Below are 13,678 nucleotides of genomic sequence, written 5' to 3'. Positions count from 1 at the left end.
GGAGCATGGGCTTTCCTATACCTTCTGCTCACACAGACACCTTTCCTTTTGGGTTCCAGCATGCTGGATTCCTCCCTCAACTTGCCTCAATCCTGCAATTCACATGGAGATGTGTTTTCAAGAGGAAGAAGGCAGCACAGCCAGGGGAGGAGGAAGTCCCAGGCATGGGAATCTGGAAACGCTTGGGTGCCTCCAGAAGAAATGTCACTCTAAGGGGTTGAACAGTTTCTTTGACCATACCACTGTCTTCACCCTTAAGGTTTCTGGTAAAACCGATCAGATGTCTCATGCAAATATATTTCCTTGCTTTAACAGAGAAGGAAGTGTCCTCCTGCCAAGTCACAGGTTCCAAAGCACTTTGGCATCCCCAGAAAACAAACAACTTTGAGCTTGATATTTTTTTGTTGGTTTTTTTTTTGGGCTGAAGCAGAGTTTGCAGCATGACGTGCAATGTGAGCATACAAACCAAAGCTCCTCTCTGGGCCTGAGCTGCATTTGGGGTGAAATAATTTGATTTTGAAGCTGTGGATGGGTCTGTGGAGGAGGTGGAGGGGAAAAAATAGCGCTTGAGGATTTGGGTGCCTTTGATAGGCTGAAGTTAGGTATGGTTTATGCATTACAAAATTTATCTATTGCAATGGATAAGGCTCTTTTCAATAAGGAAAACCATAAAATCCTCATTTTTTTGTACAGCACTGAGCAAACCTGCAGCCAGGTCCTCCTTTCCCACATCCCATCTCTAGCTTTAACCTTCCCTCGGGGAGCTTTGCCTTCACAAGAGGCAGTCAGGGGTGCACACAAATAGCTTGATTACAGGTGTGATATTTTATTCTCTCTTCTACAAACCAGGTAGCAAGGGACATTTGGGCAGCTTGCAGGGATTCGGCTCTAGACACAGGGCAGTGAGGGGAGAGGTGGGCAGCAAGCAGTGCCAGGAGCTTTGCTGTTTATAGCTGTGCCTTGACTTTCCACAGGGAAACTTCTGAGGTTATGCACGCCAGGGTTCTGATGGAAGTGGGTTCTGCTTCTCGGGGTTCTGATGGAAATGGGTTCTGCTTCAAGTCTTCATCTGTCACCTTGAAAAGTATATTTTTTTCCTCTGTAAGGTCGCTGAAGAAAACCCCAAACCCAACACAACACAAACCAACCCAAACTAAACCACAGGCCAGAGGAGAAGCTGTGATCTGGCATTGCTCCACAACATTTTTTAGAAGTGGTTTTGTGGCTGTTCATGGTTTTATGCCAAATTTGATGGTTTTAAATGGGTCTGGTATTTCAGGGAGCCCTGAGAACAGAGCTAGAAAAACCTGGCTTGGATGAGGACTTTTGGATTCAACCTGCTGCTCAGCTGTGGAGGAGAGTTAATTTGGGCTTTACCCCAAACCAGACCTCTAGAGACAAAGGGCAGGATTAACAGTGGTTGGGTTGCACTCTTATTTCTAGAAGTTTTTTGCAGAATATTGGCAGTTTATTTTCAAGGCTTTGGGACTGGGGATACTTTTTTCTTTCCATTTATTCCATTTTAGGACTGTGAGAACCCTATTCTAGATTTCAACCAAATATTCTAGATTTTACCAAATATTCTAGATTTCAACCCTAATGGCCTTGAGTTTAAAGCCCCTCTGAAGGCTTCTTCTGGCATTGACAGTACATTTGCTAAAATAGCTTCAAGAAACGTGACATCTGTAGATCTGCTTCTGATTGAGCCAGTGGATGCTTCAAGTGGGAAAAGCCATGCGAATATAGGTGTAGAAGTGTACATGGAGATGGTTGTTCACTCCAGAAGGTGTAAACTGTCACCTTGCTTATTTCTTTCCTTAACAAACTGACTTCACATACAGAGTTTGGATCTAAGGGTGTTGTAATGAGAATAGGAAATACCATCACTGATTTTTTTTTTAACTGCTATTCCACTAAGTTTGACTATTTCCACTAAGTTTGATTATTTCATTTTTTTAACAAAGAAAAGCACATTTCACTGCCAGGAATTTCTATAAATCAGATCTACTTTAAAGCATTTACTCAGATATTTCCTACATGAGCTCCTCTCTAATGCTCCAAGACAGGCTTACTGTTTTCATGTTTTGCCAGAAGACATAGACTCTTACACATTAGCTGGTCATCCTGAATCTTCCAAGGATAGCATAGATTATCCTGCACAAGTAGGACAAAAAAGAATGTGATTGCAACAAGGTGAACAAGACTGGCTTCTGTGCAGTATTACAGGAGGTCACAAGCAATCAGGTTTTATTGGAACAGGCTAGCAGGAAGAGTGATAACATATTTGCTGTGCGTAAGCAGAGAAATTATAATCAGCCCTACAATAAATTTATAAACCTCATGTAGGATTTAATCTAAGTCTTTTGAAAGCTGTGGTTCAACATTTCTTGGGAAGGAATAAAGGCGTAGGAGCATAAATCATATAGGATGTGGGATCATAACCCCTGGCTATCTCCCCCATGGAGTATTTTATACACTAAGCTGCAAATCCCATTGCTTGAAATTTGCCTTCTATGCTTCTACCGAGGGGGGGTGACACTTGCAGTGCCAGCTCCAGGAAACACCCACCTAGGTTTGCCAGAGCCTGACCTGCATTTTGGCACTTTTTCCTCCATCATTTGCTCTTTCAGGGGGTTCAGGCCAGGCTGACTGGGCGCTGCCTCCAGGCTTGGGATGGTGCTTCTTTCTCCTCCTTAAAAACAAAAATGTGTGCATGCAGTGAAGGGAACACCTCTAATGCCTGTTTAAATATACCAGCATGTCATAACCAACACTGGATCAGGCCCATTGTTCCCTAGTTTCACTATTGTAAATAGATTTTTCCCCCACCACTGCCCTTGCTGAACAGTTTTGCCCCTAAATTTGTCTCTAGGGACATGATAGAATCAGATGTATGCATGTATTTTTGAATAATCAGTTGCTAGTGAGGGTTTTTCAGGCAAGTTGCTGTCAGTTTTGTACTGAGCAGGCTGGATTTGGCCCTGAGAAGCTGTTCACACCGTGTGGGTCCCTGCCCTTTATGCTTCAGGATTTCCGAGCACTTGCAGAGCCATAAATCTTCAGTATGCAAAAAACTCATCATCTCTTTCAGTAGGACATCATCTGTTTCCTTTATTTGCTTTTTATTTAAGTATACAAAAATAGAAAAGCAAAGCCAGTTCTCTAGGACATTGGTGGCTTGTAAATGTAGTTGGACTTTCAGGCTGCGCTTTACAATGAATGTGTGTCTCTAGAGATGGAAATCTTCTGTGGGTGAGACTCCTGCCCTTGGGACTCATGAGCAGAGCTATTGCAAAACAACCACCGCAACCCAAAAGGTGTTACCTGGCCAACTTACCAATCTCCTTCTGGAGCTTTAGTTGGGCAATGGCAAGAAGAGTGATAATGATGAAAATCAGCAAAATGAGGGCTGGTAGCGCAACTGGGAGCAGACGTGGTTCACGTGTGGAGCTGGGAAAGATGAACCCTCAGAATTAAATGGGGTTTTGATTCAGCTGTGGGGTGGCTGAAGTACCTTAATGCAGGCAGGTGGTTTTGCACCAAAGGGTATGAAGGAGATATGAACTCTGAATCAGGGGGGAGCAGTCAACAAAGTCACGTAAGGAGTAAATCATCTGGAGTTTGGCTTATGAGGAAGCAATTTCTACAGCTACCCCTGCTCTACTGTGTGGGGTTTATGGTGCCAGGTCAAAGAGCCCCTCCAAAATGAGCTATTTTCATCTTCTAAATGCACAGGTGAGATTTGGGCTTGCTCCTTGTGAGTTCTCATAGGTCCTCAAGCTGCTGGAGCTTGCCTGTGTACCATCTCCTTGCAGAAATGATTTCAATACTATCAGAGCTCCACAGGCAGGCAGAGTTTTGTGAAGAATGTTCCAAAATCTGACCACTTTATACAGGAGCATGACTCATGAGTGGTAACATGTTCTTCCCTCATTTTTCTGCCTGGATGGCAGGGACAGAAGGCTTGAGGGAGGCTGGGGATGGAGAGGATGCTGCTTCTTGTGCTGGGGATCACTGGGTGGACGCAAGCCCTAAGGTGGGTGGAGGAGGCAGCTCAGGGTATTGAGCTGGATTTGTGGACTTTGTGGTTTATCATCAGTTATGGCTGATGTGGCAATATCTGATACATGACACCAGCTAGGCTAAACACCTGGCGTCGGATGGTGGCCATAGCTGGGGTGAAATGCCTAAGAGCTGCCCACAGCCATCCTGTGCAACAGGAAGCACGGGAGGAAAATACACCAGGGAAACCACTTTCACTGGGGTAGAGCTGCAGGGCTTTCTGTAGACAAGTGCTGTGGAAAAAATTACTGGCCAAAATCCCTTGTAGCCTTTTGATTAACCCTGTCCAAAGATAGCTCCTTACGCAACACAGAGCACCCAAACACTACCTGGGTTGCTGACTGCCCATAAGGACTTGGATAATGCTCGCAGTCGAAGTATGTGGCAGCTACTTATTCACCAGTGTTATTGCTCAAGCCTAATATTACCTAATGTTCTGTCTCCATGCTGGGCAAATGAAAACAGACAGGAGCACATTTATTGACTCTGGCATCTGATCTACAGGAGCAACCAGCACCAGAAGATTTAGAGATGAGTTCAAAGATACGTGCCACAGATGGGCATGAGATAACCTTCCCTTCTGTTTTTCTGATTAATAATGTCTCCTTTTGGTGTTGTTCAACCCATGCACAGCCTATGTAGGGCCCCTGGAGAACTGGGGGAGACGGGTCATGAGCCACCACGATGAGAAACCTGGCCATGAACTTACCTCTCATCATAGATTTGGCTCGGGGAGGTCACAAGGGTGCTGGGGGAGGTGGCGGGCGGCAGGGTGCTGGTGCTCTCGGTGACGGTGCCCATTGCGTATGTCAGCCCCGTGCTGCTCCTGTGTGTGGGCGTGCTGCTCCTGTGTGTGGGCGTGCTGGTCCTGTGTGTGGGAGTGCTGCAGGTGGTCAGGCTTGATGATAAAGTGGGTTTCACAAGAGTGGATGTTTCTGGTTCTTGCAAAGAGCGGTTTTCTATGGAGAAAATGATTTTGAGGCTTGAATATCCATATTTTTTTGCTGAGACAGCATGCTGGATTTACCAACCATTTATACATTTCACCTTGTATCTCTGCATTAAAAAGATACGCAGCACATGACTAACTCCAAGCATTTCTACTCTCCTTTGAGTCTCACAAAGCAGCTTAGGAGTGCTAATGAGAACTCATTAATACTTTGCCCTCCCTATTTCTGCCTTTGCCAGCTGAGCAGTTACATGGATCTCTGTGTTTACATGCTGCAGTTTCTAAAACTGCAAGATAACCTTTGGCTTATCTTCAGAGCAAAGCACACGACTCCACACCGCACTTGCTAGGATCAGGGTGTCATAGGCTGGGGGGTTTGCATCATGAATAATCAATAATATAATTCAAACATACTCAATTTCTTTTGAAAGCTCTCTTGAAACCTTTGCCATCACCTGTTACTTGCCAGTAAGGGTAAGACAAAGAGCACAGCTGATGTTTTCCATGATGTTGTTAGGTATAGTACAAAGAAGAGTCTATTCCTCTCATGCCCATGAAGGGGGAAGAGTGATTTAGAAAAGAAAAAGGGATGCATTACATTCCAAGCCACCCCACCACCTACCCTTCCAGATGAGCAGTTTCATAGAGGATGTGTGCTCCGTGTGCCCGTTTTTAGCTCCACACCAGTACCATCCTGCATCCTCCTCTTGCAGGTGGCTCATCACCACCGTGTACATCCCTTTTTCCTGGTCACTGCTGGCTATTCGTATTCGCCCTTTGTAGGACTCATGCACAAACCCATCCACATCCACAAGCACTGAGCAGTGAGCATCCTTCCACCTGCACAGATACTTCTTCTCGTAGTTCCCCTTGGGATCGTAGTGGCACTTCAGGGACAGCGAGCCTCCGACTGTGCTGCTCAGAAATTTTGGTCTCTTGCTGGGGGCGGAGGCTGCAGGTTGGAAGGACTGTGTTAGCACTTTGTGATCCTCATGCGGGGCTGTGGGGAACCCCTGTGGCACATGCAGCCCCCAGTGCCCCCTCCTACCTGCGGTCACCTGCAGAGCCACCACCCGTGAGCTGTCCCGAGCGTTAAGCCTTCCTGTCCCGCACCTGTACAGCCCTGAGTCTTCCTTTTTTAAGTCATTGATCAAGACTTTGAAAGCTCCAGAGCTCTCCTGAGGAGTGATAAAGATTCGTCCTTGGAAACTCTTTCCCACATAGCCGTCAGTGTCAGCTATGAGAATGCAGCTCGTTCTCCCCAGTTTGCACCAGAACCTCTTCTTGCCACCTCGGGTGTCCCCGGGTGGGCAGAGGATGCTGACAGACCCACGGAATTCCCCTCGGATGAGCTCAATTGGTCCCGATGCACCAGCATCTGTAGGGAGAGAATGTGATGGCACTGTCTGGTACACAGCCAACAGCTAAGGTGGAGAAAGTGTCCCATTACAACTATGAACAGCTGATTTGGCCAAATCTTGGTCCTTTTATACCCCATCTTCATAAATATCTAGTTAACAACATGGGGTAGAAAAAGTTACTGCACCTGCTGTGTCCTGATGCTCCAGCATCCAGCCCCAAACCGCTCCCTGCAAGCTGGGTTGCTGGCAGAGTGGAGCTGCCCCTATCCCCCAGCACCATACCTGCTGAAACCATCAGGTTCAGGCTGACGTACAGGTCTCTATTGGTGGTGCCGATGCCACAGCGGTAGGTCCCTGTGTCGTTCTCCTTAAGGTCTGTCATTGTCACCCTGAAGGTGCCATCCTGGGGAATGTCCTCGAGAGACACTCGCCCCGCGTGGGCCTTCGAGGTGTAGCCGGTTGTAGAAATGATGGTGTTGCAAACCCCGTTTCCTGCCAATTTGCACCAATATTTGCGGTCGTATTTATTGGCTGGTGTGATGGAGTAGAAGCACTGATGGGTGACTGATCTTCCCACCTCACCTGTCAGAAACCTGGATCCATACAAGGTGCTTGAGACTGGCTCTTTTGGGGAAGGAAAGAAAAAAACAGGAGCTGTTGGTTTTGGAGTGGCACCAGTGGGATATCTGGCTCAGAGTTTATTTGGGGTGTGGTGTGTTATGTTCCTTGAATGCCATGTTATGCACTTGAAGATAACTGGCAGCCTGGAGTCACTGCCCCTGCCACAGCACCTGTGGGGAAACCCTCAATGCCCCTTACAGGGTACACAAAAACCCCCAGCACCCCAGACAGTCCTGCCGGGAGTTAAAAGTCAAAGGCAGCAGATAACAGCAAACATCTCACAATAACCTTCAGCACTGCCAAGTTCTGCCTGATCTGGCAACTTTCTTTGCCTGTGGTGTCATTGCACATGCACAAGCAGCTGCCTGCAGGGCCAAGCAATGAAGAGCTGGGATTCTCCTTCCCAGTTCTTGCCATGCCTTTGCTAGCTCTCTGCAGACTTCCAGTGGGCTTGGGGGTCATCCAGTTTCTGCTTTGCAGGTGGAGGTGTCTAGTGTGGCATGAGGATTTAGCCAGGGATGTACCCGTGTCCCCAGTTCTAGCTTTGCCTGTTCTCACCAGTGTTAAGTGGCTGGAAAGCTGGTTTCTTGGTGACTCACCTTGCAGCAAAGCTGCTAAGAGAAAGAGAGCCGCCATGTCCAGCCTTCGCGAACGTTCGCTTGGCGAATTTCCAAAAGAATCTCGCTTTGGAGAGGGGATTTTGCTGATGTCTGTGTTATCAAACAGAAGAGAGAGAAAGGGTGGCTGGGAGCTGCCAAGGTAAACCGCTCACATGGCTCTGCTGGCCCTCCGGAGCAGAGCACGTCACGGCTCCCAGCCTGGGACATGGCCTAGCCCAGAGATAAGGGAATATTAAAGAGAAAACAAAGAAGTGCTAACAGTACTCTGCAGCACTCACACTCTGCACTAAACCCTTTGCTATGCAGGTAGCAAAGGCATTGCTGGCCATAATGGGCCCACTGGCAGACGAAGGCCGGGCTCTGTTGGGCTGGTGAGGGACACATTGCAGTGCCGTGGCCAAGCGCGGCCTACGCCGGCACTGCTGGGCCAGGTCTTGCTGTGACCCACATGAGTGCGTGTGGCAACACGGGCAACCAACGGTTGCTTTGGTGGTTGCCAAACCCAGCGCTGGGTAGCCGGCAGCAGCCATGAGATGTGGCATTTGCCTTGGTCCTGCCCAGCCACCCAGACAGCTGCCCGCAGACGGGTCTGGGGCATCGAGTCATTTCTTTTGGTTTCTTCTTTTTTTTTTTTGGTTTGTTTTTTTCCTCAGCTCAGGAAACAACAGGAAACTCTGTGGGTCTCAGGAATGCCAACATCCTTAAACATCTCCACACCCTATCTATCTTTCTTTCTTTTTTTATTTTGCTTCCCTGCAATTTATCTTTGTACAGACTGTTGTTATCCACTCTCGGATCTCAAGAGAAACACTGCTTGTGTGTCTCTGTTTCAGACAGGGATTACTTCCTTGTTTAAGTTAAAAATTGACTTGATTGCTGCAGTGTTTTATCCCAAAGTCTCTACTGAAATTCTTTGCTTGATGGTTGCCTAACCCCCACTGCAGTTAAAACCTTGGTTAGGAGCAAATCACACAGTTTATTTCATACTCATTAGTGCCTGAGAATCACTTCAAAGCAGGCAGGAAATGGGAACAAGGAAAGGACAGAAGCTAAGTGCCCTATTCCTGCACTGCGATGCGTCCTGCCAGCTGCTGAGAGCAGCATCCTGGGCTGGATGCCCATGGAAGCCCACCGCTTGCCCGCTCTGCCCTCAGTGCTGCAGAGGAGTGGGAGACGAGCACCCATCGCTTGCTGCTCCTTGTATGCCTGGGCTTGGGGTTGATGTGCATCTCCCCCAGCTGCAAACTCCCAGCTTGCAAGCTCAGTGCCCATCCAACTCTCCCCTTCGCTGCTGCTCTGCGGTAGGAAGTGTGGGATGGGACTGCAGAAATGTTCCCTTCCCTTTTCACAGCACTGCAGTAGTGCAGCTGGTTGGGCATCCTCTTTGGGCAGGTTCCCCTCTGTCTTCCCCCTTGTCTTCCTCCATCTGTGGGGCAGTGGAAGTAGCTCTCCCATGGAGATGTGTGTGTCTGACCACATCTGCCTGTGCTAAAGAACTTTCTCTGACCTCAGCAAAGAACTCCGAAGAGGTTGGGGTCAGCTCAGCTCTGCGTGGTTCTGACACTGAGGTGACTTCAACAGAGCCTCAGGAGTTTCCTCCTTGCAGCTGGACACAGACTGGGCAAAACTGTGTGAAAATCTTTCTCTGGGAGTGGCCAGTTTAAAAAATGGTGAGTTTTATTCACCACCATACTGCCCACCAATCTGGATGACCTGAGTTAACAAAAATGCCCAGGAAAAGCTGAAATTCCTTATTTACACCCAGAAATCAGGAAAAATACTGTCCCTACATTCATCTCCTCTTTTCTGGTGTGCACAGCTACAGCTGAGCAAGTGCACTCCCCCTTTTCCTTGTTTTTGGCCTAGGAACAGGGGCAGGAGAAGCCCTGGCATGCTGAAAACAAAGAAGGAGCTGCCAGTTTGTCAGCTGGAGGCCAAAATTTCATCACATGCTGGCCCAGCTGATGTGATCCCAATGTTGGGCTCAGCATCTGGAGGAGGCTTTTCTCCTAGGCAGATGTGTTCTGGGCTGCGTGCTACACGCTGCCCAGCATCAGTCCATGCACAGCAGAGCTGGGAAGCTCCTGCAAGCTCTTTGTCCCATTAGGAGGTGGGTGCCATGCTTAGACAGTCCCCCCATCCCCAGCTGCAATCTTTGAAGATCACTTACAGCTCCTGCACAAGCCCCTTATCCCCCCAGCTCCTTTTCCCACCCTGCAGCAACAGACAGAGTGTGAGCAGAAAGACTTGGAGAGCATGAGCTGTGCTTGCTGTGACCACCCTGAGGGGCCTTCAGGCTGTTTTTCCAGGGGAAAAATTAATCCACTCATCTTGGATAACATCAGGCACCCCCATGCAGCCTTGCAGCACTAAAGCTGCCTTTCCTGGGCCACCCACGCTGGTGGTGAATGACGTGATGCAGGTACGAGATGGTGGCTGATGCTCAGGGGGCTCTGTGAGCAGGGAGCTGGCCCGGGTGTCAAGCAGTTTATGGGTTAGATGGAAGCTGAAATAACACACACTCAGCTCGGTCTTTCTCACCTCCTCCTGCAGGTTATTGAGCTGCTTTAGCTGAGCTCTCTGTGGGGTCTGCATGAAAATGCACGTGTAGGCTGAGCGCTGATGGAGCAGAGTCAGTTTGGCTTCCTATCTGCAGGACAGAGCTGGCAGATAAGGTCTAATCTCACTGAATCTCCAACTTCACGTGAATTTTCTAACCAACAAATAGGCATTCAAGAAAAAAAAAAGCAGAAAGAGAAAAAAAAAGAGCTAGAATTCTAAATCCCAGGGATGCAGGCTCTCCTAAGAAGCAAACCATGTATGGTTGGGGTTTTCACCCCATCTTCATTCCCATTTTGTATTGTGAAAATGTTTATACACTCAATTTTCTGCACCTGATTAAACCATTATCCTGCCACCATCCAAAGTGAGCCAGCCCTGATCTGTAGCTGAACAGAGTCTCTCTCTATGGGTTTGCATCAGAATTTACCTTCTCCACGTTATTTTTGTGTACAACTAGAAGCCAGAAATCTAATTTATAGCTTTAAAAAGAAAATAAAACAGAAAAGGCACTTTACCTTTTTACAAGAAACAATGATTTTAAATTTCAGATCTGTTACATCTCATGGGCAATGAGATGTAGCTCATATATAATGGCTGTGCAATAGCATTGCACTCCAAACAATAAGGGCAAATTGAGGATCACCTACCTCAGATCGTGATGCTTCTGTTGCTGGGAATTTTCTCCTGCTCTGGCTCCAACCTGCATTTAATTTAATCAAGTGGGTTTTGCAGCTTGCTGTTCAGTTAGGCTTGGCTTGGCCTTGGGATTGAATTGTTTCCTTATGATATTGATGTCCAGGGTTTAAAAATGGATGCACCGAAAATCTTTCACAAGTCTAGATGCCCATTGCTGAGCAAATGGGAGATGGTCAAAATACTTACAGGAATAACAGAGTTGCTACCAACACACTGAGTATCAAAGCCAAAAATGGTCATTTTTAGCCACGTGATGATGCAGGTGGCACCATGGAAAGGGGAAAATAAAAAAGTGAAGAGGCCTGGAGCAGAAATTGCAAGAGTTTGAGAGGAAATCCCCTGCTTTACAGCCACCTTGCAGAGTTTTAACAAGAAGCAACAGTTCCTAAGTAAGAGTAGTAAGATGCTACTTGCTGTGAAGTGCTTCCAGGCAGAACTACACTTGAAGTAAGAACTTGGTGTGTGGTTCCGCAAACATCTGCAGTTTGAACGAGCCTGAGAGCTCCATCTAACTCACACCCTGTTTTTGGTCCCATGCTCTTTGTGAAAACAGGGCAAAAATATGGTTTCTGCTTCAAAAAGTCTGCTAAAAAGCAACCTCTGCAGTGAGAATGGAGGCAGGGGTGATGCCATGCTGGCAACAAGCGCTGCTTAACCAACAAAGATGGGTTATTTTTCAGGCAGGTCTTTCTCTTCCCTGTAAGGCCTCCTTTGCACTGCATAGCATGCCTCTCCCACAAGGACATCAGCTCCGTAACCAGCACAGCTCCAGTGACCCTTTCCAGTGCTGTAAAATGAGGTTTTAGGTTCCTGCTTAAGGGTTGGCCTGTTTGTCTGTTTGCTTTCTTGCACTGCCAGTCCCTGCTTGGAGGGCTCCACCAATCCCCAACTCTCACAGCAACTTTCTCCTCTGATGTTGAACTGTTCCCCCGGCGAGGTCTGGACGTGGATGGGAACTGGTCCCAGGAAGCTCAAGGGACTGGTGGTCAAGCACACACCAGGCCAGCTCTACAGTGATAAATGCCCCTTAGCATTCCTGTTGTAATTCCCAGGGAGGCAGTTTCAGTTGCAGTCTTCTCCCATTACTGGGGTTGTATCAGATCATGGCAGCGTGGCCTGATTGAACCAAATTGCCAATTAGCCAGATCAGAGCTGGGAAATGAAGTCGGTGTATCGCCAAGGCATGGGGTCTGTACTTGAAAGTATCTGTAAAGTCACTCAAAAAGTTGTCATTTGTGGTCATTATTTTCTCTAAATATTTGATACACAGGATTGTAGGGGTTGGGAAGGACCTCCAGAGACCATCAAGTCCAACCCCCCCCCTCCAAAGCAGGTTCCCTAGGACAGGTTGCACAGGTAGGAGTCAGATGAGTCTTGAATATCTCCAGATCTTGCTGCATTCTAACCATTTCATACCTAAAATTTGCCAGGCATTGGGTTTCACTGCCACAGCAAAGGCACCATCACCCACCATCGAACCCAGAGCTCCGCACGGGTACAACCAGAACCGGGGCATGTTTGAGGGATGCTCACTGTGAGCAGCTACAGGTTGTTCTGTGAGAATCCTGCTCATTGCCTCTCAGGACCTGAAGATGCCACTAAGGGCAGTTTGCTCATGGACCCACAACACAATTTCTCTTTGCAACCAAAATCCATTGAGAGAAGCGCAGAGGTGGTGATGGTTACTTGAAAGCCATGTAGGCGTAGTAACAGTTGGGTTATTGTGAGCAACTTTGGCCTCGTTTCCCTTCAAATAAAAGATGACTGATTGAAGAAAACCTATTCATGGCAGTTCTGAGAATGACCCAGGCTGGTCCCACCACTCTGCAGATCTCCAGGGCTTGCAGGATAACATCCAATGTGTGAGAAATGGCACGTGATTCCCAGTGCTCGTGGCAGGGTGATAGTAATGACTTTGTTCTGATCTGGTGGTGCGCTCGTGGGGTCCAAAGGCTCTTCCCTTGCTTGAGTGCAAGCCAGCTTTGAAGGCAGATGACATTTTGTGTAGGTCAATTACTTTGGCATCCCCCTGGATGAAGTTAAATCTCTGTTTCGCAGTCCTGTTTTCTTTGTCATGATATGATTACTCCTAGTGCAGTTATGATTGCTGTTTTGCACCAAACCTGGGCAATTAACTTCCCAATACTGATTAGGCTTCAGCAGGATTAATCTGTCTAAGAACATTTATTGCCACATCACTAGTAAAGCAATAGGATTGCTATTATATTACCAATAAAATGTGATGCACACAACTGATAGTGGGAATCCCCTAAGAAAACTGACTGGTTTCTCCCTGTTGCAAATGTGCCTGGAATGTTCAGTCTGAAACCCCTGACAAATATCCTCTCTGGTGAGACCCTGCCATGCGATGCTGAAGGGGAAGCTGCTGGTTTGGGGTGCGGGTCCTTCCTTCGGTGCTCAGAGATGCCTCTGCGTGTCTCTGTTCAAAGGCACAAAGGAGAAGCTGAGCTGACACCACCTCCCTGAGGCAGAGAGGGATTTGCACGGCTGAGCTCAGGACCGGAGCTGAGCTGGTGGTCCTCATCCTTGACCTGCAGGTAAGGATACCCTGGGACAAGAGGGGTCTCCAACAGCCTGGTCACCCCAGTTGTCCTTGCCTGGGTGACAGCTGGTGAAGCCCAGCCACAGTGTCACTACAGGACCCTGTGTGAGGTGGTGAGGATGGGGTAAAGCTGACCCCGCGATAGGGTGGTGAGGACAGGCAGACTGAGTGCTGCGGGGAGCTGCTGTTGCTATGGGGAGACCTCTGCTCTGGAGACACACCGGAAGGTCTGGGGCAAGTCTGT

The 13,678-nt window shown here is 47.9% G+C and overlaps 1 long non-coding RNA gene across 2 annotated transcripts; it reads right to left on the bottom strand.

Moving 5' to 3' along the window:
- Positions 1 to 837: 837 nt before the first annotated feature.
- On the bottom strand, positions 838 to 2,681 carry LOC311201482. 2 transcript variants are annotated; one of them, XR_014617862.1, is made up of 3 exons: positions 2,590 to 2,681; positions 2,073 to 2,154; positions 838 to 1,076 (listed from the first exon to the last, which is right to left on the bottom strand). It is a non-coding gene; the product is annotated as an uncharacterized lncRNA (long non-coding RNA). The 2 variants fall into 2 exon arrangements; XR_014617863.1 differs by having other exon boundaries at positions 2,109 to 2,154.
- Between the last annotated feature and the right edge of the window lie 10,997 nt (positions 2,682 to 13,678).

The sequence above is a fragment of the Gallinula chloropus genome (assembly GCF_964237585.1).
Source record: "Gallinula chloropus genome assembly, chromosome: 27".
Classification (NCBI taxonomy): Eukaryota; Metazoa; Chordata; class Aves; order Gruiformes; family Rallidae; genus Gallinula; species Gallinula chloropus.
Note: the sequence above shows the minus strand (reverse complement) of the source record. Positions and strands in the feature narration are given on the sequence as shown.